General features: G+C 37.8%; 1 long non-coding RNA gene across 3 annotated transcripts in view; it reads right to left on the bottom strand.

The window, feature by feature from the left end:
* LOC122240225 overlaps positions 1-24,823 on the bottom strand; it is a 76,733-nt gene that overhangs the window by 6,068 nt on the left and 45,842 nt on the right. For 2 of the 3 annotated variants that reach the window (XR_006219639.1, XR_006219637.1), the window contains exons 4-5: positions 21,262-21,336; positions 1,742-2,305 (exon numbers count right to left, since the gene is read on the bottom strand). This is a non-coding gene — a long non-coding RNA (uncharacterized LOC122240225). Of the gene's footprint in view, positions 1-1,741; positions 2,306-21,261; positions 21,337-24,823 lie in introns of those variants that run through there. The other variant, XR_006219638.1, reaches the window with a different exon arrangement.

The following is a 24,823-nucleotide window of genomic DNA, read 5'->3' as shown; positions in this document are numbered from 1 at the left end:
AGCTCCGGTGGTATGCCAGCTGAGAATTCCACACCTGTATTGTTTTGAATGAATCTTGACTATTTAATTGAGGGACTATAACCTAATGGTTAAGTGCGAGGTCTCTATAGTCAGAATGTCAGGTCTACATAGTAGCTATGCCACTTGGTAGCTGTGCCATCCTGGGCTCACTAGTTAACCTCTTCTGGTCTCTAAGATTCCCCGTTTCCAAGGGAGGCCATAAGCAGGAGAAAGCAAGCCACACTGTACTTCTTGACCAATGGGTATAGATCCTGAGTCTCAGAATAAAGGAAGCTGCCTTCTCTGATCAAGTAGCCATTGATTAAACAATGAGCAGCAACCTTTAGCAGGTCACAGGGGGTGGGGTGGAGAGTGTGATATGGCTTCAGGGCAGGGGTTGGCTGTATTAGCCATCAAAAACAGGGCTTGCCTGTGACATCAGCTCACTTGGCATAAGTATAACCCAGTGCAGAATGACGAAGTTTGGGGCCTCATTTTCTTTATCTGCAAACTTAAGATGGTGACGTGGGTTTTCCCACCTTAGAGAATTGTTGTGTGACGGTCAACTGAGCTAATGTTCTCCAGTGTGTGAAGTGGGAGACATTTAGAGAACATTTCCCACCACCTACCCCCCCTTTTAAGAGTAACATATATTCACTGTAGAACATTTAGAAAACTGATACAAGCAAAAATAAAGTAACAGCTATCACTGATAATCCCATCAGGCAAAGATACCAACTGTTTACATTTGTGGATAGGTGCCCCCAGTCTAGTTTCTAGATACATCGAGTATAAGTCACTAACTGGAGTTCTCCTTTTCTTCTCTTCTCCCCATGCGAGGTGAGAACCAGATTCTCTCCAGGTACCACTGCCTAATTTTCTTGAGCCTCTTGCTGGCTGGACCCAGCAGTACAATGCTCCATAAAGCAGTCGACACGCAGGCCAGGGTCCATGCGTGCCCCCAGTGGAGAATACATCGTGTGCTCCTCCTGGTGGGCACTTTTGTCTACAGCAGCAACCTCAGATAAAGCTCTCCTTCCTTCCCAGGTGCAGAAGGCCAGGGAACAGGTTCCCTCTCTCTTTGATCATAACGGCTTGTCTACTGCGGAAGCTGTCTGCATCCAGCTTCCAGAGGAAACAGCAGGGCAAGCATTTTCTATTCAAGTTCTATTCCTTTGTGGCTCTCTGGGCTGAGGTGTTTGCAAGAGCAAGTGTGGCTCTAGAATAGATTCAGAGGATGTGGGGGGTTGTCTCGCTAGGAGATGTGGACACACTGACTCATAGCCTTCCCATCCCTCCTGCCCTTCCTTTGATGTTGGTGTCAGCTTATCTGGCTGATCCACTGACCATATGCTTGGCCATTTGGTAAATATTTTCTCAAACATTCCATAACACTATGTTTGTGCTTAGGGAGAAACGGGAGGAAGAAGAATTTGTAAAAGTTAGCTTTTTTTTCCCCTCCGAATTTTTAACCACATAACCAATGAAAGGATACTAGTCTGAGTTCACGTTGGCTCTATGGAACTTTGGAGTACTTCCTCCAAGGACTCACTGATCTTCCATCAGTTATGTCCAGCAAAACTCACCAGTCTGGGCACTCTTCTGGCACGTCCATCTTGATATTTTCAGTCATTCAATACACATACTAATACGTGCTATGTGTTTGGCCCAAAATTGGTTCCTCGCTATCTATTAGTGCTTTGGAATTTCACCCTTAGAGATCTGACATCTTTGTGTCTGGAAGACTTTATTCACCAAAAAGAAAGTGTCTGAATAAAACATAAATAACCCCTGAGCTATTTCAGTGTGCTGTGTCCATTGATACAAGCTCTGTGTCAGGGAAGGAGGAGGGGGACATACCAAGGGAGATGGTAACAAGGGACCCAGGAGGAACGAAAGCCAAGCATCATCCCAGCACGTTTGTGGAGTCTGCTGGTTTCATCATTTAGCAAGAATATGGATATAGCTTGTTGCTTTTTCTTCTCCTTTTCCTTTTTTTTTTTTTCTTTTTCTTTTTTGACTCTTAGAGGAATGGGCCTAACCATGCATGGCACTTTATAGAAACAGTATTCACTGTTCTGTTGAAGGAATAGTTCTGGGAGGAAGGGCACATTTTAGGGATCCGGCGACGGTTGATGGTGTAGTTTCTGAGCAAATGGGTAGGACACTGATCCAGGGAATGAATGTGAAAAAGGCTCTCATGGTTCTTTGGCTTTCCTGCTGCATAAGCAAGGACTGTAAGACATGCATTCTCGGCTCTGCCTGCACACCTTCACAGGAGCCAGCTTCCAGAGCCGCGGCAAACCTTGAGAAGATAGTAACAGGAGCTATTACTGATAGAATGAAATTTTGTGAAACCATCTACAGAAGGACTAAATTCAAGAAACTGTATGTTTGATAATTTTTGATGAGAAGCAAAATTATTTCTTATTAAGGGGTTACAAATGGAACCGAAAAGAATAGTATTGAACTGAAAGAGAAGACAAATATTGTTCATAAAAAATATCATTCATATTAAGTAGATAATTCTATTTTGCTGTAGGGAGCCTGGGTGGCTCAGTCGGTTGAGCATCGGGCTCTTGCTTTCAGCTCAGGTCACTCTCTCACGGTCGTGAGACTGAGCCCCACATTGGGCTCTGCGTTGAGTGTGGAGCCTGCTTAAGATTTTCTCCCTCCCTTTCCCTCTGCCCCCTTCCAGCTTGCACACACACATGTGCATGTGATCTCTCGTTCTGAAAATAAAAAATAATTCTGTTTTGCTGAATGAAGATGTAAATATATGATACCTATTGTATATGTAATCTAGACCAATGATACATAACGTATTTTTAAATATGCAGTAATTGCAAAGGACGCCACTTTAGAAGCAACATGTACTTGGAGGAATTCAAAGGGATAAGGAAAATATAAATTGGAGGGTTATACAAGTGAAGATTGGGCATAGGCTTGTATTTTGAAAAAAATTAATCACAAAATTACTATCTTTTAAAATATATCTTTTCTACATCTCTTTATTCTTTATTCTGTAAATCTTGCCATCATGTTGGAATTTGTTTTCTAGTCTACATTTCTCATAACCTACTTCTCATATTGTATTTCTCTTTATTTCTCTTTAGCGAGTCCTTGATCATTTTCCGCAGCTCAGTCTTTCAGTACGTTCTTTCCTCAACTATATCTAATCTATCTATTATGCTGTTTAATCCATCAATTATGTTTTAAAATTGTAAATAAGTACATACATATTTAAATAACAGGCTTATTGAGATATAACTCACATACCACAAAATGTAACCTGGCAAAGTATACAATTCAGTGGTTTAGCAGACCATAGGATTAGGTAACGGTCACTATTACTTAATTTTAAAACATTTTTTTCACCCCCCAAAAGAAACTCTGTGCCCATTAGTAATCATTTCCCTTTTCCCTTGACCACCAACCCTAGCAAAGACTAGTCTCTTCTCTGTTTCTGTGGACTGCCCATTCTGGACATTTCATACAAACAGAATCATACCATACAGGCCTTTGATCTGGCCTCTGTCACTCAGCGTACTGTTTTCAAGGTTTATTCATGTTGTAACATGAATCAGTACTTAATTCCTTTTGTAATATTCTGCCATATGGATATACCACTTCTTTTACTCCATTCGTGACTTGAGGACATTTGGGTTGTTATAGTCTTTAGGCTCTGATAATGAATGCTGCTATGAACACTTGTGCACAGGGGTTTTTTTGGGTGCATTTACTGGGGGTTCTGCACCCTAGTAATAAATAGGAAACATTTGTGTCCACACCTAAATATGGTACAGGATTGGACTTTATCCTCACTCAGAATCCTTGGCAGTGATGATTTTCCTTTGTGCTTGTTGGCCTGTGAGAGGAGTTTTTCTGGGTCTCATAGAGCACACTGGTTTCATGATGGTCTCAGAGCTAGCCTCCTGCCTCATATGGCCAGGACACCATTCTGTGCCCATGGGGTTCTAATCACTGCCTCCTAACTGCTGGAATTTTTCCAGTACATATCTATGTAAATCACTCATTATTCACCAACACTTGCTTTTACTGGACTTGAAATATGTTCGATGAAAAAAATGAAAAAATGTTGAAAAAAATGTTCAATGTAGTTGAGTATGTTATGGACTGTTATTATTGTTTTAATTTGTATCATCTAGTAAATTGGCTATCTTTTCATACAGTTATGTGTCCTATTCTGTGTTTTTCTTGGTTTTACCTTTTTTCCATTTGTCTCTTACCCTGTTTTTAATTTCCTTAGTGATTTGGGGAATTATTTACATAAGTGAGAAATTATTTATCTGTCAGTTATATGCATTACAAGTATTTTGTTTTCCTGATCTATAGCTTTGCTTTTGTCTTTGTGTTGTCTATTGCCATACAGAAAATTTTTCCTTTTAATGTAATCACACTTAGCAATGCTTTCCTTTAAGATTTATGCTTTTCAAACTATCATGTTAAAGAAATTCTTTCCTACCCTAATATCATACAAATATTTTCCTATCTATTATTCTTTTTAAAAAATATTTATTTATTTATGAGAGAGAGAGAGAGGCAGAGAGAGAATCCCAAGCAGGCTCCGCACTGTCAGTGCAGAGCCTGATAAAGAACTCAAACTTACCAACCATGAGATTATGACCTGAGCCAAAATCAAGAGTCAGATGCTTAAGTGACTGAGCCATCCAGGTGCCCCTCCTATCTATTATTCTAAAAGAAATGTTTTCTTTTTACTTGTAATTAATTAATAAACATAGAAAAATTTTAATGGTGTCAGGTAAGGATTTAATTTTTATCTTTTTCTCCATTGTTATCATTTGGACAGTTTTTTCTTTTTCTACTAATTTATAATGATAGTTCCTTTATGATATACATCTGTCTGGGTCTAATTTTGCATTCTCTATTTTCTTCCATGGGTGAAATCCTACCATTTTAATAGCTGCTACTGTCCAATCACAAAATCTGATATGGAAATACATTTATTATTATCACTGTTACCTTAAAAAATATTTGTATGGCTTTTCTTGGTCCTTTTCCATTCTATATGAATTTAAGAATCTCCTCATTAAGTTGCATGGAAAATGCAATTGGAAATTCTATTTGACTTGCAGTGAATTTATAGATTAATATGGGAAGAATTATCATCTTGCTGTTGACTTTTCCAAAACAACATTAAATTGATCCACTTGTTTAGGTCTTCTTTTATGTTACTTAATAGTTTGTCCCTAAATGTTTTCTCCCCAAATGTTTTACATAACTTTTTAAACATTTATTTTTAATTTTAATTAATTTTTTTGCATAACTTTTGCTAGGTTAATTCCTAGGGCTTTATCTCTTGTAATTTTTGAGTCCATTTTATTTTCTTTCTACATTTATTTATTTGTTCATTCATTTTTTTCTGGAAGTTTTGACCTGTGAATATCCTTCACCTCTTTTGTCCATCCCCTTCAAGCACCCCTCTGGCAACCACCAGTTTTTTTGTCTTGTATTTATGAGTCTGTTTCTGTTTTGTTTTGTTTGTTTTGTTTTTAGATTCCACATGTAAGTGAAATCATATGAGTTTTTTACATATTTGTGGTATAAGTATCTTATCAGATATAGGATTTGCAAAATATTTTCTCTCATTCAGTAGATTGCCTTTTCATTTTGTTGACGGTTTCCTTTGCTGTGAAGAAGCTTTTTAGTTTGATGCAGTTCATTTATTTGTTCTTGCTTTTGTTACTTTTGCTTTTGGTGTCAGATTAAAAAATAATCGGTAAGACCTTTGTCAAGGAGTTTACTGCCTACGTTTTCTCTTAGGATTTTTAGGTATTACTTTCAAGCCTTTAATCCCTTTTCAGTTAATTTTTGTACATGGTGTAAGATAGTAGTCGAGTTTTAATCTTTTGCATGTGGCTGTCCAGTTTTCTCAACACTATTTATTGAAGAGATTGGCTTTTCCCCATTGCATATTCCTGGCTCCTCTATTGTAAATTAGTTGACCACATATGTGCGGGTTTATTTCTAGGCTCTCTATACTGCTCCACTGATCTATGTGTCTTTTTTTTTTAAGTGTTTACTTTTGAGACAGAGAAAGAGAGAGAGTTTGTGCACGTGCTCATGGACAAGTGGAGGAGGGGCAGGGAGAGAGGAAGACAGAAGATCCAAAGTGGGCTCCGCTGACAGCAGAGAGCCTGCTGTTGGAGTCGAACTCATGAACTGTGAGATCATGACCTGAGCCAAAGTTGGATTCTTAACCGACTGAGACACCCAGGTGCCCCTGATCTATGTGTCTTTTTTTTTTCTAATGTTTTATTTACATTTGAGAGAGAGAGAGAGAGAGAGAGAGAGAGAGAGAGAGAATATACAAGTGGGGGAGAGGCAGAGAGACAGAGACAGAATCTGAAGCAGGCTTGAGGCTCTGAGCTGTTAGCACAGAGCCCGATGTGGGGCTCAAACTCACGAACCTTGAGATCATGACCTGAGCTGAAGTCGGATGCTTAACTGACTGAGCCACCCAGGAGCCCCTAGGTACCTTTTTATGCCAATACCATACTGTTTTAATTGCTATAGCCTTGTAATATCGTTTGAAATCAGAAAGCATTATGCCTCTAGGTTTGTTACTTCTCAAGATTACTTTGTGCTATTTGGAGTGTGTGTGTGTGTGTGTGTGTGTGTGTGTGTGTGTGTGTGTGTGTTTCCATAGAAATTTTAGGATTATTTGTTGTATTATTTTGAAAAATGCCATTGGAATTTAGATAGGGATTGCACTGAATCTGCAGATTGACTTGGGTAGTATGGACATTTTAACAATATTGATTCTTCCAATCCATGAGCATATCTTTATGTTTATTTGTGTCTTCTTCAATTTCTTCAATACTATGTTGAATAAAGGTGGCAGGAGTGGGCATCCTTGTCTAGTTCCTGATTTTAGAGGAAATATTTTCAGCTTTCACCACTGAGTAGGATGTTAGCTGTGAGCTTGCCATATATGGCCTTTATTATGTTGAGGTATGTTCCCTCTATACCCAATTTGTTGAGAGTTTTTATTATAAATGGATGTTGAATTTTGATAAATGCCTTTTCTGCCTCTATTAACATGATCATATGATTTTTAAATTATTTATTTTTAATGTTTTTTTAAAATTTACATCCAAATTAGCATATGGTGCAACAATGATTTCAGGAGTAGATTCCTTAGTGCCCCTTACCCATTTAGCCCATTCCCCCTCCACAACCTCTCCAGTAACTGTCAGTTTGTTCTCCATATTTATGAGTCTCTTCTGTTTTGTCCCCCTCCCTGTTTTTATATTATTTTTGTTTCCCTTCACTTATGTTCATCTGTTTTGTCTCTTAAAGTCCTCATATGAGTGAAGTCATAAGATTTTTGCTTTTCTCTGACTAATTTCACTTAGCATAATACCCTCCAGTTCCATCCATGTAGTTGCAAATGGCAAGATTTCATTCTTTTTGATTGCCAAGTAATACTCCATTGTATAAATATACCACATTTTCTTTATCCATTCATCCCTGGATGGACATTTGGGCTCTTTCCATAGTTTGGCTATTGTTGATAGTGCTGCTGTGAACATGGAGGTGCATGTGTCCCTTCAAAACAGCACACCTGTATCCCTTGGATAAATGCCTAGTAGTGCAATTGCTGGGTTGTAGGGTAGTTCTATTTTTAGTTTTTTTGAGGAACCTCCATACTGTTTTCCAGAGTGGCTGTACCAGCTTGCATTCCCATCAGCAGTGCAGAAGACATCCTCTTTCTCTGCATCCTCGCCAACATCTGTTGTTGCCTGAATTGTTAATGTTAGCTATTCTGACAAGTGTGAGGTGGTATCTCATTGTGGTTTTGATTTGTATTTCCCTGATGATGAGTGCTGTGGAGCATTTTTTTCATGTGTTGGTTGGCCATCTGGATGTCTTCTTTGGAGAAGTGTCTATTCATGTCTTTTGCCCATTTCTTCACTGGATTATTTGCTTTTTGGGTGTTAAGTTTGATAAGTTCTTGATAGATTTTGTATACTAACCTTTTATCTGATATGTCATTTGCAAATATCTTCTCCCATTCTGTCAGCTGCCTTTTAGTTTTGCTGATTGTTTCCTTCACTGTGCAGAAGATTTTTATTTTGATGAGGTCCCCATAGCTCATTTTTGCTTTTGTTTCCCTTGCCTCCAGAGACATGTTGAGTAAGAAGTTGTTGTGGCCAAGATCAAAGAGGTTTTTGCCTGCTTTCTTCTCGAGGATTTTGATGGCTTCCTGTCTTATGTTTAGGTCTTTCATCCATTTTGAGTTTATTTTTGTATATGGTGTAAGAAAGTGGTCCAGGTTCATTCTTCTGCATGTCACTGTCCAGTTTTCCCAGCACCACTTGCTGAAGAGACTGTTTTTATTCCAATGGATATTCTTTCCTGCTTTGTCAAAGATAAGTTGGCCATACATTTGTGGGTCCATTTCTGGGTTCTCTATTCTGTTCCATTGATCTGAGTATCTGGATCATATGATTTTTATCCTTCACTTGGTTAATATGACATATTATGATATGATATATCATATTGGCTGATTTACAGATCTTGGACCATCCTTATATCCCTGTAGTAAATCCCACTTGATCATGGTGTATGATCTTTTAGTATATTGTTGGATTCAGTTTCTTAATATTTTGTCAATGATTTTTGCATCCATGTTCATCTCAGATATTGCACTGTAATATTTTTTTTCCTCTGGCATTCTCATCTGGTTTTGGTATTAGGGTAATGCTGGCCTCATAAAATGATTTTGGAAGAGTTCCCTCTTTTATTTTTTGGAACAGTTTGAGAAGAATTGGTACTAATTCTTTGAATATTTGGTAGAATTTATCATTGAAGTAGTCTGGTCCTGGACTTTTGTTTGTTGGGAGGTTTTTGATTACAGATTTAATCTCCTTTTTAGTAATTGGTATGTTCATATTTTCTATTTTATCATGATTCCTTCTTTGTAGGTTGTATGTTTATAGGAATTTATCCACCTCTTCTATGTTGTCTATTTTGTTGGCATTTAATTGCTCATAGTAGTCTCTAGTGATCCTTTGTATTTCTATGGTATCAGTTGTATCACTGCCTCTTTCATTTCTGATTTTATTTATATGAGTCTTCTCATTTTTTCTTGTTAAGTGTAGATAAAGGCTTATCAATTTTGTTTATCTTTTCAAGAATCCAGCTCTTGTTTCATTGATCTGTATCATCCTTTTAGTCTCTATTTCATTTATTTCTGCTCTAATCTTTATTTCCTTTATCTCCTTCCATCTACTAACTTTGGGCTTTTTCTTCTTTTTCTGTTCCTTTAGGTGTAAAGTTAGGTTGTTTATTTGAGGCTTTTCATGTTTCCTCAAGTAGGCATTTATCACTATGAATTTCCCTCTTAGAACTACTTTTGCTGAATCCCACAAATTGTGGTATGTTATAGATCCATTTATGTTGTTCTAAAGGTATTTTTCAATTTTCTCTTGATTTCTTCTTTGACCCAATTGATTGTTCAGGAGAATGTTGTTTAATCACCACATATTTGTGGCTTTTCCAGCTTGCTTCAAGTAATTAATTTCTACTTTCATACTATTGTGGTCAGAAAAGATGCTTGATAGGATTTCAGTCCTCTTAAATTTATTGAGACTTGTTTTGTGGCCTAACATATGACCTATCCTGGAAAATGTTTCATCTGCATTTGAGAAGAATGTGTATTTTGCTTTGGGATGGAATGCTTTGTATACTCCTGTTAAGTCCTTCTGATCTAATGTGTCATTTAAGGACAATGTTTCCTTACTGATTTTCTTTCTGGATGATCTATTAATTGATGTAAGAGGAATATTAAAGTTCCCTACTATTTTTTTCAATTTTTAAAATACATTTATTTATTTTTGAGAGACAGAGTGAGACAGGGCACGAGCAGGGGAGGGGCAGAGAGAGAGGGAGACACAGAATCTGAAGCAGGCTACAGGCTGTGAGCTGTCAGCACAGAGTCTGACGTGGGGCTCGAACCCACGAACCATGAGATCATGACCTGAGCTGAAATCAGACGCTTAACCGACTGAGCCACCAGGCACCCCTAAAGTCCTCTACTATTAATGTATTACTGTTTATTTCTCCCTTTACATTTGTTAATATTTGCTTTATATATTTAGGTACTCCCATGTTGACTACATAAATATTTATAAATTTTATGTCCTCTTGTGGATTGATACTTTTATTGTTATGTAATGCCTGTCTTTGTTTTGAAGTCTATTTTGTCTAATATAAGTATAGCTATTCCAGGTTCCTTTTAGTTTCCATTGCATGGAATATCTTTTCCCAATCTGTCACTATCAGTCTGTATGTGTCCTTATCTAAAGTGAGTCTCTTGTAGGCAGCATATAGAAGGGTCTTGTTTTTTTAATTCATTGTCTTTTGATTGCAGAATTTAGCCCATTTAAATTTAATTATTGATATGTATGTACTTATTGTCATTTTGTTAATTGTTTACTGGCTGTTATCATAGTTCCTCTCTGTTTCTTCTTCTCTTGCTCTCTTTCTTCGTAGTTTGATGATTTTCTTTAGTGGTATAATTATATCCCTTCCTCTTTATCTTTTGTGTATTTACTATAGGTTTTTGCTTTGTGGTTATCTTCAGGCTTACATAAAACAACTTATACCTATAACAGTTTATTTTAAGTTGACAACAACTTAAGTTTGATCTCATTCTAAAGCTCAGCATTTTTACTTCCTCCAACCACATTTTATGTTTTTTGATGTCACATTTCACATCTTTTTATTTTGTGTATCATGGGTATCCCTTAGCTAATTATTGTAAATATAGTTATTTTTACTATGCTTGTCTTTTAACCTTCATATTAGCCTTATAAGTGATTAATACACCATCTTTGCTATATATTACAATTCTAGTGAGATTTATTATTTCATATGTTTTCTTGTTACTAAATTGGTACCCTATCTTTTCAGCTTAAAGAAGTCCCCTTAATAATTCTTATAAGGTCAGATTAGTGGTAATGAACTCCTTGAGCTTTTGCTTGCCTAGAAAACTCTTTATTTCTCCTTCAATTCTGAATGATAACTTTGCCAGGTAGAGTATTCTTGGTTGGAAGTTTTTTTTTTTCTTTTATTTTTCTCCTTTTTTGTTAGCACTTTGAATATATCATGCCACTCCCTTCCCTGCAAAGTTTTTGCTGAAAAACTGCTGATAGCCTTACGGGCATCCCCTGTATGTAACAAGTTGTTTTTCTCTTGCTGCCTTTAATACTCTCTCCTTGTCCTTAACTTCTGATATTTTAATTATAGTGTGTCTTGGTGTAGGTCTCTTTGAGTTCCTTTCATTTGGAACTCCCTGGGATTCCTGGATCTAGACGTTTATTTTCTTCCTCAGTTTAATAAACTTTTTGGCCATTATGTCTTCTAAAATTTCTGCCCCTTTCTCTATCTCTTCTTCTGAAATATCTATAATATGAATGTTAGTCCATCTGATGTTGTCCCATAGGCTATCTTATGCTATCTTCATTTTTTAAAATTATTTTCTTTTTTTACTGCTTTGATGGGGTGAGTTCCACTGCCTTGTCTTTGAGTAGACTGATCCTTTCTTATGCTTCATCTAGTCTGCTAATGAGCCTGTCTAAAGTATTTTTTCAATTTAGCTATTGTATTCTGTAGCTCTGTGACTTCTATTTGATACTTTATTATATTTTTCATCTCTTTGTTAAAGTTCTCACTGTGTTCATCCATCTTCTCAATTTGCTTATGACCATTACTTTGAACTTCTTATCAGGTAAATTACTTATTTCCATTTCATTAAGCTTTTTTTCCCCTGAGGTTTTAGCTTGTTCTTTTGATTGGAGTATATTCCAATCTGATCCTTCATGTTGCTTAACTCTCCGTGTAAGATGAATCTACCACCTCTCCCAGTCTTGAAAGAGTGGTCTCTTATAGAAGGTGAACCTGTTGCTCACCCTTGCCTCAGCTCTTGGTTGTCTCTCAAACCTTTGTGCTTCTCCAAGCAGCCTATTACGTTTTTAATAGCCCCCAGTATTAAGGATGCACCAAGAACTGTCAGCATCTCTAAGGGAAGGATCTCAGCACCTAGATTCAGGCTATTTGTAAGCTAGGCCCTCAGGCAGCAACTTTCAAATGCATACAAATATATACAGTCCTGTGGGACTATAAGCATGAGCCTTGCTGGCCTGCTGATCTGGAGGTGTCCCCTGGGTGGTAGTTGCAAAAATTCGGTCTCCAGATGAATGTACAAGCTCTTTTGTAGTTGATATGGCAAACTGGAACAAGGCAGAGAACCCAGATGGCATCTGCAGCCTACATTCTTTGAGAGAAGCTCTGGAGGCTACTAAATGTGTACCAAGCCTGAAACCTCGTCAAATCTCCAGGACAAGCAAAGGGGCCTCCTTCACAGAAAGACTGGGGATGGTGCCTCAGTCTCTTATCTGTGTAGTGCCCTAGGAGTGGTAGCATGCCTAGAACCATCTCTCTGATTGCCAGTCCTGTGGGATACAGGAATGCAAGCCCCTCTGGCCACTAGAGCTGGGTGGTTAAGCAGTGTTCCCTGGGCAAAAATTGAGGCACCAGACATAAAAACTAGGGCACCAACTGCACGTAACACTGCCCTCCAGGAGACACTGGTGTTCTAGAGCATGGCAGAGGGAGACTGCAAGGATAGCACCCACCCTCTGAGGTCCCTGGAAGGGATTATAGTCAACCCCTACATGCATGTTTAATTACAAGCCTGACCCTCAGCTTGCCGCCATGATGATTAGCCAATAGGCTTCCTTCACAGAAAGACTGAGCTCCTGGGTTTATGGCCTCTTGCTATGCCCTGGGGGTTGGTAGCTGTTTAGGAATTTTTGTTGTTGTTGTCATTAATTAGATACCTGTGGGACCCAGAACATAAGCCCCACTGGCCACCAGAGCCAGTCAATGTAGAGGTATTCCATGCCAGCAGCCTTTTAATCAGGGTGCCAGACAGGGGTATGAACTCTTTTCTGGGTGACATCGATTATAACAGTTCCACAGGACCAAGAATGTAAGCTGTCCTGGCCTCCAGAGTCACACAGTCAAGATATGTCCTCTGGGCTTATTTCTTTATTTTATTTCAATTCATCACTCCCATCCCATGCCTTACTTCCTTTCTCCACCAAGCTTACCAGTGTTATAATCACAATCATTGCTTTACATATATCCTTAATTCCTTTGATCTTTGCCCAGCAATTTCCTGGCAAACACTGATTAAATCTATTCTGGCTATCTCTGTCCCTGCACCTGAGCTTCTAAGTGTGGTTGGAGGCCCCCAATTATGAAGGCTGTCTCACATGCTGCATGACTATCAACCTTAGGAAGCCCTCATTGCATCTGGCAGTTCTACCTCATTTCCCCAATCAATTAACTCTTCTATTTACAGAGAAGACCAGTTCACATCTTCTGTCCTTTCTTAAAATTTCAGCACCTGCCCTGTTCTTCCTCTTAGCTCATGACCTTGATTCCAATTGAGAAAGCAAACACAGTAACGAGAGAACATCCTTGACCAGATTCCCACCAAATTTGCCACACTTCTTGGTTTTGGACCCAAGACACTTTGTTTTCTCTTTTGTTACAAATGATGAACATCATGCTTATCCCATCTCACCTACTCCAGGACTTAGCTCCATACCCTCCTTTCTCTTGCATCCTTGGGTTCCTCTCCACTTTTGGGTCATTTCCATTAACACAAAAATAGGCTGGTTAAAAATAAATTTTAGTTGTGATGAAGTACACACAACACAAAATGTGCCATTTTTTTGTGGGCTGAATTGTGTTCTCCCAAATCCACAGGTCAAAGCCCTGACCCCCAAAACCTCAAATGTAACTGTATTTGAAGAAAGGCTTTACAATAGGTGATTAAGTTAAAATGGGGTCATCAGGGTGGGCCCTAATCCAGTCTGACAGGTGTCCTTATGAGAAGAGAAAATCAAGACATGGATGCCCACAGAGAGAGAAGATGTGAACGTACAGAGAGAAGGTGGCTATCTGCCAACCATGGAGGAGAGGACTCAGAGGAAACCCAACATGCTTCCACCTTGATCTTGGACTTCTAGCCTCCAGAAACATCAGAAAACAAATGACTACTGTTTAAGCCCTGCAGGTCTGTGGTAATTAGTTACGCAGCTCCAGAAAACTAATACATCATCTTACTAATTTTTAAGTGAGTGGTTCTGTGGCAGTAAGTCCACTCATATTGTTGTACAACCACAACCACCTTTCATCTCCAGAACTATATTCATTTTGAAAACCCAACCTCTGTACCCACGGAACAATAACTGTTTCAAATCCTTCCCTTTGCTCCAAAGAGATAATAGATTCTATACTTTGAACTAAAATTTAAGCTGTAAATAGCTTTGGGAACAAGGATTGAAGGATTGATGTGGCATGTTTTATTCTACGAAGTTTGCATTTTCTAACTGAATACATTTACTACTTTTGTTAAAATATGATATGTTAACCAGAGTAATCTGAGCAGGTAAACTGTAGCCTAATTTTGCTTGCTGTTTTCCCTTTTTATCTCTCTGAATTTCAAAGAAACCTAATACATGTTTTATTATTATTATTTTTTAATTTTTTTTAATGTTTACTTATTTTTGACAGAGAGAGAGACAGAGCATGAGTGGTGGGGGGGCAGAGACAGAGGGAGACACAGAATCCAAAGCAGGCTCCAGGCTCTGAGCTGTCAGCACAGAGCCCGACTTGGGGCTTGAACTCACAGACCGTGAGATCATGACCTGAGCCGAAGTCGGACACTCAACTGACTGAGCCACCCAGGCGCCCCCAATGTTTTATTATTTTTAATAAAAAGACCATATTTTCAAAACCTAGAATTTGAGTCACATTTTAAAAAAGCATTATCAGCTAACAGAATCTTGTATTACAATCTTCTGCTTACTGCATCTTCCTTAGCCAGGGAGTCCTATGATTACTGTTAAGAAGAAGTATAGGGTACCTGGGTGGCTCAGTCGGTTGAGCATCTGACTTTGCCTCAGGTCATGATCTCACAGTTTGTGGGTTAGGGCCCAGTGTCGCGCTCTGTGCTGATGACTCAGAGCCTGCTTTGGATTCTGTGTCTCCTCTTTCTCTGCCCCCCTCCCCTTTCTCTCTCTCTCTCTCAAAAATAAATAAACATTAAAAAAATTTTTTAAAAGAAGAAATAAAATTCACTCTTTCAGGAGAAGATTTGACAATTTCAAGAACCATGAAAATATTTCTATTATTTGTGCTACTTTCTTAGTAGGTTAATAGAAAATATAGGGAAAAAGCTGTATTCATGGAAATTCTCCAGTATGTTTATTATAGTGAAAAACAGAAAGTAGTCATACAACATAGAACAGATAGCTACTGAAAATAATGTGAAGACTTTGTAGCAGTATGAAATGCTTATGCTATAATCAGTGAAGAATATAGGATTATTAAATTATATATAGACTATGATGTAGGAAAACATATTCAAATAAAAAGACTAGAAATTATATTAGTCTTAGTGTGGTGAAGTTATAAAAATTTTCAATATTTCCCTAGATTGTGTAACATTAAATGCATAACCAATAATTTAAAAATTTACTAAAAATAACTAATTCTTTTCTTTAATGTTTTAAAAATGTTTATTTATTTTTGAGAGATACAGAATGTGGGCAGAGAGGGGCAGAGAGAGGGAGACACAGAATCTGAAGCAGGTTCCAGGCTCTGAGCTGTCAGCACAGAGCTTGACTTGCGGCTCAAACCCATGAACTGTGAGATCATGACCCCAGCCGAAGTTGGATGCTTAACCGACTGAGCCACCCAGGCACCTCAAAATAACTAATTCTTTAAGAAAGTGGGAAGCTTTAAGAAGCAAAGGTGCTGTTATAAATTATGTAGCAAAACCACTGTACTTATGAATGGGGGGGGGTTTCATGGCATTAATTTGAGTGATTCTGTTAACATTTTAAGCAACATATGCTGCAAAGGAATAGGAACAATTTAAGAAACCTTTAGTGACCTATCCTATGTCTGATGTGTTTTAGTTCCAAGTATTTCCGAATATTCTCTAATATTGCACGTGAAAATGCAAATATATATTTAAAACTTAAAAATATAAACTTTAAGTTTATATATAAAATATATATGTACTAACATACTTAAAATAAAAATATGTATATATATTTAAAATTAGGTTGGTGTTTCAGGATCAGAGAACAGAGTGCTTCTCCACATTATCTGCTAAAGACTTTAAGATTTTTTGAATTTTGAGTACAAGTTCTTGGCATGGATGAGAATAAAGCTAGAGGTTGCCAGCCTTCTTTTGATTATATTATTCCTTACCTTCTTAAATAATAGTTTTGAGTACATGGAATTATTTACGATCTTGGTCACAATAGGTAACTTCTGAAAGTAGGTCTGTTATCGTACGAACAAAGATAAATTGCTCTAAGCTAACTGATGTGATGACCAAAATCTAGAAAATCTAAACCAATGGAACCCTCTATGAGTGAGTTTCAGACACAAAAGAAATATATTTAAATCCTGGATACCCAAGACAGTTTTAGAAGAAGGTGCATTACCACTAAGTACCTCAAAGGATAAGATTTTGAGTTCATTCACTTATGGGAATGGGTCAAGAACTTTTAGATGGTGGTAGGAAGTGGCCAGTAGAGAGTGAGAAGAAGAAACGAGGAGTGGTGGGGGGAGGAGAATGTGGATAGAGCGATACGTTTGAGGAAACAGATCAGCACAAGTGAAGTGGTTGGTATGGGGCACCATTACATTATGAAAGACAGAATAATAAAAGGATGGGTGGCATTTTGATTTACTTAGTACTTAAAGCAAGTTGATTACTTTCTCTTTTTTTAGCTTTTAAAAAATTTTAGCTTCTTAAACATTCATGCCTATTTTTTCTACATTAGTGACAATTTATGACATAAAGCAATGTTTAGTTATGCCTGACAGAAATGACTGTATGTACTAGAATGTTCATGGCATCACTATTTGTAAAAACCCAAACTGGGAGCTACCCAAATTCCCAGTAAAATAGATATTTTATTGTATTGACAGTCCAGGGTACTCACAACCTATGATTACAATATGGATGAATCCAACAGCATGATGTTGAGTGAAATAAGCCAGACTATACAATTACATTTACATAAAGTTAAAAAAAACACAACCCCACATCTATGCTGCTGGAGGTCAGACAATTGTTTACCTTTGGGGAGTGGTAATAAAAAGAAGAGGGCACAAGGGGATCTTCTGGGACATTAGTAATATTTTTTGATCTGGGTGCCAGTTACAAGGGTTTGTGTAATTTATAAAAATAGATTACACTGTACATTTATGATATATATCTTTCCTATATGTATGTTATGCTTTGTAAACATTTTTAAATTAAAAAAATTTAATTGGAGTATTGGCCCTGAGTCAGAGATCTTCAGTTTTTGTGATCTTCTTGTAAAGCCTGATTGACATTACAAGAAAAAGAGATCATAAACCAATAGCCTTCATGAACAGAGACAAAAAACCCTGGCAAAATTCTAGCAAACCAAATTTAGCAGATTATAAAATGGATAATACATCTTGACCACTTGGGGTTTATTCCAGGAATGCAAGGTTAATTTCCCATTCAAAAGCCGACATTATTCACCATATTAGTAGACTAGAAAAGAACCATTAGATCATTTAGTACATTGAAAAAAAAAAGATTTGACAAAATTCAACACAGATTTATGATAAAAACTCCCAGAAAACCAGGAATAGAAGGGAACTTCCTCATCTTGATAGAAAACCTACAGCTAACATGATATAATATGGAATGAGTCTGGATGCACACCCCTCCAGATCAGTAACGGGACAAGAATATCCATTTTGACACTTTCATTCAACATTATACTATGGTTCCTAGCCAAAGCAATTAGGAGTGAGGGGCAGGAAAAGACATATCAATTGGAGAGAAAGAAGTAAAACTTTTTATTCACAGGTGACATGATCATTTAAGTATAAAACTCTATGGAATCAGCAAAAAATACCTTCCAGAACTAATACATAAATTTAGCAAGGTCACAAGGTACAAGGTTAATATGCAAAAATCAGTCACAGTGCTGTGGGTTGGAAATAAACAATCGCAAGTTGACATTTAAAAAATATTTACAGTAGCCCCTCAAAAATATGTAAGACATGGGATAAATTTAACAGAATATGTGCAAGATTGGTGTGTTTAAAACTATAAATATTGTTGAAAGAAATGAAATAAGACCTAAATAAATGGAGACACATTGTCATGGTTGGAAAGCTCAATTTTATTAAGATGTTAATTTTCCCTGTATTAGATCTCTACAGCTGCTATAACAAATTACCACAGACTTTGTGGCTTAAAAGTTCTCTCACAATTCTGGGGGCTGAAAGTCTGAAATCTATCCCTGGGATGAAAGCAAGGTATTAGCAGGACCACACTCCCTCCAGAGTCTGTAGGGAAATCACTGCTTGCTTCTCATAGGTTCTGGTCGCTGCTGTAATCCCTAGGTTTGTGGCTCCATCACTTTAATCTCAGTCTCCCCGCCTCTCTTCTGTCTACAGTCTTCCCTTGTCTTCCTCTTATAAGGATACATGCGATTGCTTTTAGGGCCCATCTAGATAGTGCAGGATAATCTCCCCATCTCAAGATCCTTAATCATATGTACAAAGTCCCATAAAAAGCATCATTTACAGGTTCTTTGGGTGGCCATTATTTAGCCTACTGTATTCCCCAAATCTATTGATTCAGTGCAATTCCAATCAGTGTCTCGGTAGAATTTTTTGGTAGAAATGGACAAATGGATGGTATATTCATATTCAATTGTGAAGGAGGGAGAATAGACAAAATAATTAAAAAAAATTTTTTTGATATTTGTTTTTGAGAGAGAGTGAGCAAGCATGAGTGGGAGAAGGACACAGAGAGAGAGACACACAGAATTTGAAGCAGACTCCAGGCTCTGACTGTCAGCACAGTGCCCAACCTGGGGCTCAAACCCATGAACTGTGAGATCATGACCTGAGCTCAACTGACTGAGCCACCCAGGCACCCCCAAAAAATCATTTTGAAAATAAAGAACAGAGTTGGACAAGTCACACTACCTGATTTCAAGACTTACTACAAGGCTACAGTAAACAAAACAGTGTAGTATTGGCATAAATTTAGACACACAGATCAATGGAACAGAACTGAATCCAGAAATAGACAAACATGTATAATTAATGGTTTTTCCACAAAAAGTCTGAAATAATTCAACGGAGAAAGAATAGTCTTTACAATAAACTGTGCTGGCACATTTAGTTACCCACATGGAAAAAATAAACATTAACTGATGGTATCTCCAAACAATGAATTATTACTCAGTATTAAAAAGGAAACAAAATACTGAAATTAACAACGTGGGTGAATCTCAAAAGCTAAATGAAAGAAGACAAGTACAAAAGGCTATATTCAGATGAGTCTATTTATGTGAAATTCTAGAAAAGTCAATACTATACACAGAGAAGATCAGTGGTTGCCAGAGTTGAAGGACAGGATGAGGAGACTAACTGACAAGGGTTGTAGGGAAATTTTAGGGTCACTGGTGACACCACGTCTTGGCTATGGTGGTGGTTACATCACTTCAGCCATTTACTATCACTCAACAAAACCAACACTTGAAATTAGCAAATTTTACTGTATGTAAATTGTTACTCAAGAAAACTGGTTTTTAAGGAACTGTCACAGCTTGGATGATACATTGCATGGTTATCCATAAATTCATCTCTTTTTTGGGGAAATGAATTCAGACAGTTGATTCCTACTTGTCACATGGGGATTCTTGTCTGGCATAGACTAAAGTCTTTTGTTTATTCCTATTACTCCCATTATAGTAATTTTAAAAAGATTCTATTAGTAGACTATAATTTGATAAATTCTATAGAAGCAGTTAAAGGGAAAGTGACTGGAAAGCAGTTCTCAGGACTAGGTATTTATATACCTACTTTAGCCTTAAACTACCATAATCATTAGACCAGATGATAGGGCTGCCTGTTCTTCATTTCACATTACTTTAGGCTCAGTTTTCATGACACCTTCTATTTTTGAAGCTGTCCTTATTTATTCAGTGCTTTCCCAGAGCCTTCGGGATAAACCTCAGATTTTCAGTGACGGAAGACCAACTTCATCCATACGCCGCTTACTGTTAGAGCATTAGTTCTCACCTCTCCCACCTTTCAGCCATTTGAAAGGTTGGCCTTGCCCTAAGGAAACTTTGCTTTTTCCTGCTTCAAGACCTCACCATGTGCTCCACGTCTATCTGGAATGTCCTTTTTTCCTTCCCCCAATTTTCCTCTTTTCCCGTATAATTCATCCTACTCATCTTTCAGGATTTAGTAATGTCACCTGCTCCAGGAAGCCTGACCTCTCGGGGTTATAGTAGATGTTTCTCTTGGGTGACACTTCTGTGACACTCTTCATGCCCCCAAGATCTGAAAACACCATTTGAGCCCCAGGTACAGCCTTCCCCAAAGCCGGTTCTATACTCCCTTATGTGAAACAACAAATGTCTTACTGTGCTAAAACCATTTTATCTTGAGTTGTCTTTCTCATGCTACTAAGCCATCACAACTGATGCTTATGAAAACTGATACAATGACCTTCCAATATGCAGGGCAAAACACATTTACAAAGGCAGTGGAGAACAGGACTTTGAAATACAGTAATGTGAACAGGGAGGAAATTTAATAGATGCTGGTTGCATCCACTTACAGTCTCTGTTAGCTAGCCTCAGGCTAGCCTAAGAGGCTTGAAGCCTCCTGAATTTGCCTCTGGTTAGTCCAATTAACTCAGGTGGAAGAAGAAAAAGCCAAGGATATCAAGACTCAAACAAAGCAAAAGGGCTTCTATTACTGTGTTCTGAGCTCAACTAGTAAAGGTGATATGATCTTGAAAAGCAGACTTAATCAGTTGACAGCCTGTTCCTGAAGACAGGGGGAAGCTGGGAACCTCCAAGGTAAAGCTTCACAGAGAAAGAGCTCCTGGATGAACTCACAACTACCCCTGACAAGGCACTCTCGGTGAACCTACACCCAGGGCAGGTTGGTTGCTGTATCTGAATCATTTCTTAAGCATCTTAATCGATGCACATCATAATCCCCAAACTCCTTATGTATTACAACAATGGAGAGGTGGTATGTTTACAGATAAGGGATTTGTATTTCACTTATTAATTAAAATTATTTAATAATGGACCTTACCTCATTGATCTCTGACAGAGAAACCCTTCCAGAATGGTCCCATAGCAGAAATAGGTATAGATCTTTATTTTCCACCTGAAGAAATGAAAGTCAAAACAGAATTCATCATTTGTTCATGGTCACGTAGTTGTACAATGACAGAATTGGGACAAGATGAGACACAGCCCACCATCATCTGACATGTACCCAAACACACCTGTTTTATCCCTCATTGGCCTAGTAAGAGGAAACAAGGTCATACAAAGATGTGATCTTCCAACCAGCAAATGACAGTCTATTGAGAAATCTTAAAAGCATGGTTGGCTCCCTCTCGATTTGCAGTTTTCTGCTCCTTGATTCTTTCCGATTGGTAGCAGGCACAGCCTGGTTGTCTCAGTTCTGTCAACAGCTTGCTGTCTTTCAGCTATGCTCTCAGATATCAGATGACACATGGGATAGTAAAAGTAACATCTCATTAAAGAAAGGGTGAGGATAACTGTGATATATTAAATTTTATTAACTTCTGCTTGCAAGTTGTTTAAAACATTTTAATTTACTGGTTATTTATGGGTAAATGTAAAAAGGCATTTTATTATGATCTGATCAGTTGAAAAAATTTTTGTTTTAGTTGTTGAAATTTTCAGTGTGTTATCAGCCCATTTTCTGTAAATGAAGTACATGAATGACAGTTTGCTCTTTGAAGCAAAGGATTCTGTAAGAGTCTATGTCAGTATCGATGCTCATTGTATAGCATTGATGATGTACATCCAAGACCTAGGAGATGATATGGTTTAAAAAGGAATTCTTGAAATCATTTGTTTATTTTTTTCAAATATTGTGATCCAAAAGTGCAATACAAAGACTGTCGGGAAAGTTGTGGGTTTCACTAAATCAAAAGTTTTCTGTGTGATGGAAATTAAAATTCATGATCTCCCTTGCAATTGACATAAACATGTTGTATTTGTTTTCGGGCTGCCATTGCAAAGTGCTACAAACTTGAAGTTTAAATACAACAGAAGTGTGTTGTCTCACAGTACTGGAGGCTGAAGCTCAAAATCAAGGTGTTGGCAGGGCCATGCCCCCTCTGAAAAGTTTTGGGGGAGAATCCTTCCTTGCCTCTCCTAGCTTCTGGCATTTTCTGGCAATCCTTGGTGTTCTTGGTTTGTAGACACATTGCTATCTCTACCTCTCTGGTCACATGACATTTCCCCTGTATGTCTGTGTCTCCTCTTTTTTCTTTTTACAGACACAGGTCATATCGGATTAAGGGACAACTCTACTCCAGTATGACCTCATCTTCACTAATTACATCTGCAGTAACCTCACTTCCAAATAAGGTTGCATTCTGAGGTACTGGGAGTTAGGCCTTCAACATATCTTTTTGGAGGACACAATTCAATGTGTCCTCAATGAAATTGAAATTTGTGATTTTTTTTCCTGACTCATGTAAACATACTCTCCATTTGTTCCCTGGTATAATTCTCTATGCTTCTTGCTCTATTGTGGGTTCCAGGAGGCTGAGCTCTGTAAATTTCTGTATTTTGGCTTTTGGTTGGGTTTGGTCGATGGGAAGAAGCACCAGGGGAGATCAGAAGGCAGGAGAGGGAGAGGTTGGGTATTTGTTTTCCCCATGCCCTGTTTGTATCGCTGCAGTTTTGGCAGGGGGTTCATTTCCCCACAACGACAGCTCCTGGCAGGCAACCCTGCATCTGGGGTTCCATCCCTGTGTGGGTCTGTGGTACCCTCCTCTTGACTTTTCAGACCCATGGCTTGGGATGCCTCTCCTTATTGGTTCCTTTAGACTTGCCCAAATCCCTGTACATAGTCCCTCATTAACTCTTTTAATGTAAGATTTTGGGTGTTCCATCTGTTGCCTGCTAAGACCTTGAATGACATAATACCCAAATTTATTGCCTTAGGGAAATGTAAACGTTGTGGTGGACAATCCCTCCCTTTGGAGAATTATGGTCCTTTACTGAAGAGTAATTCGGAGTCCACTGGTATTCCTGCAGTGATTTTCTATTTCCCTCATTTCTATCTTTATTAATTTATATTTTCTGAAAGGAAGAGTTATCCCTTATCCCCAGCTTATTTACTCAATTACTTATTTATATCATATGCTCTCAGGCATATTAATTCTGTTCTTTGGCTTATAAGCCAATATTATTGTTATTTATTTTGTTGATTAGTTTGTTCCAGCTTTAGGCATTGGAAGTTCTATCAGGTTGAATTTTGTGTCCTTTTAACATGTCACCATTAAAAAAATTTTTTTTAATGTGTGTTTATTTTTGAGAGAGAGAGCATGCGGGGAGGGGCAGAGAGAGAGGGAGACAGAGGATCCAAAGCAGGCTCTGCGCTGACAGCAGAGAGCCCGATGCAGGGCTCAAACTCATGAACCGTGATAACATGACCTGAGCTGAAGCCAGCTGCGTAACTGACTGAGTCACCCAGGAGACCCTAACATGCCACCATTTTTTAAGTACATCTGTACTTTCTGGCATCATAAGGTACTTGAAACTAATCAGATTATTTAATTTGTCCTGATCACTCTAAAAGCCCTGTTTCCTTTCATTGGAGAATGGGTATTTGGAAACCAGGATGTTGGAATTAGGTGTGCACACTGCCACCAGGTGTCACTGCTTCTAGGTCCTCTCCTGGCAGAGCTAAGAAATGTATGTATTTATACTAATGTATACTATATACACACATGGGTTAATATAAACACACATATATACATTTATTTCTCTGTGTGTATTCAATATAAGATTATATACTGAATTTATATATTGAGATTGAATTGGGAGGAGGTGGGGTAAGGAATTAGATACCACCTCAAATTTATTCTAGTGAAGGTAGCCAAAGGCATCATACTTTTAACATGAGAAGTGATTTTAATATCCGATAAAATAGTACTATAAACAAGAAATATATTAAGGAACAAAGAGGGATGTTATATCCTGACAAAAGGAACAAACAGAGCAAGAAGATATAATTGTCATGAACATATAGACACCTAAAAAATACCCTAAAAGTATAATAAGCAAGTGATAGTACACTTGGGGGAGATAGTACACATAGGGAGAAATATTTAAGTCAACACATGTAATTAAAAGTTTTAATATCATTAAAAGATATTGATAAATATGATTTATATGATTTATAAATATGATATGTAAATATAAATATGATAAATATGATTTAATATCATTAAAAGAAATTGATAAAACAAGCAGACTAAAAGTAAGGAAAGATACAGATCAGAATAATGAAATTAAGAAACTTAAACTATTAGGTGGTATTACAATTACTACAGACCTAGTATAAAATAACACAGACTTTGGGGCACCTGGGTCCCTCAGTCAGTTGAGCATCTGACTTTGGCTTAGGTCCCGATCTCACAGTTCATGAGTTTGAGCCCCACATCGGGTTTGCTGATGTCAGCCCAGAGCCTGTTTGGGATTCTCTGTCTATCTCTCTCACTGCCCCCCCACCCCCACTCCCTGCCCCTGCTCTCTCTCTCAAAAACAAACAAATTAAAAACAAAAGCAACAACACAGACTTACTCTCTTGTAGTTCTAGAGGC

This window comes from Panthera tigris, chromosome B4 (assembly GCF_018350195.1).
Source record: "Panthera tigris isolate Pti1 chromosome B4, P.tigris_Pti1_mat1.1, whole genome shotgun sequence".
Taxonomy (NCBI): Eukaryota; Metazoa; Chordata; class Mammalia; order Carnivora; family Felidae; genus Panthera; species Panthera tigris.
This window is presented reverse-complemented; position numbering and strand designations above follow the sequence as displayed.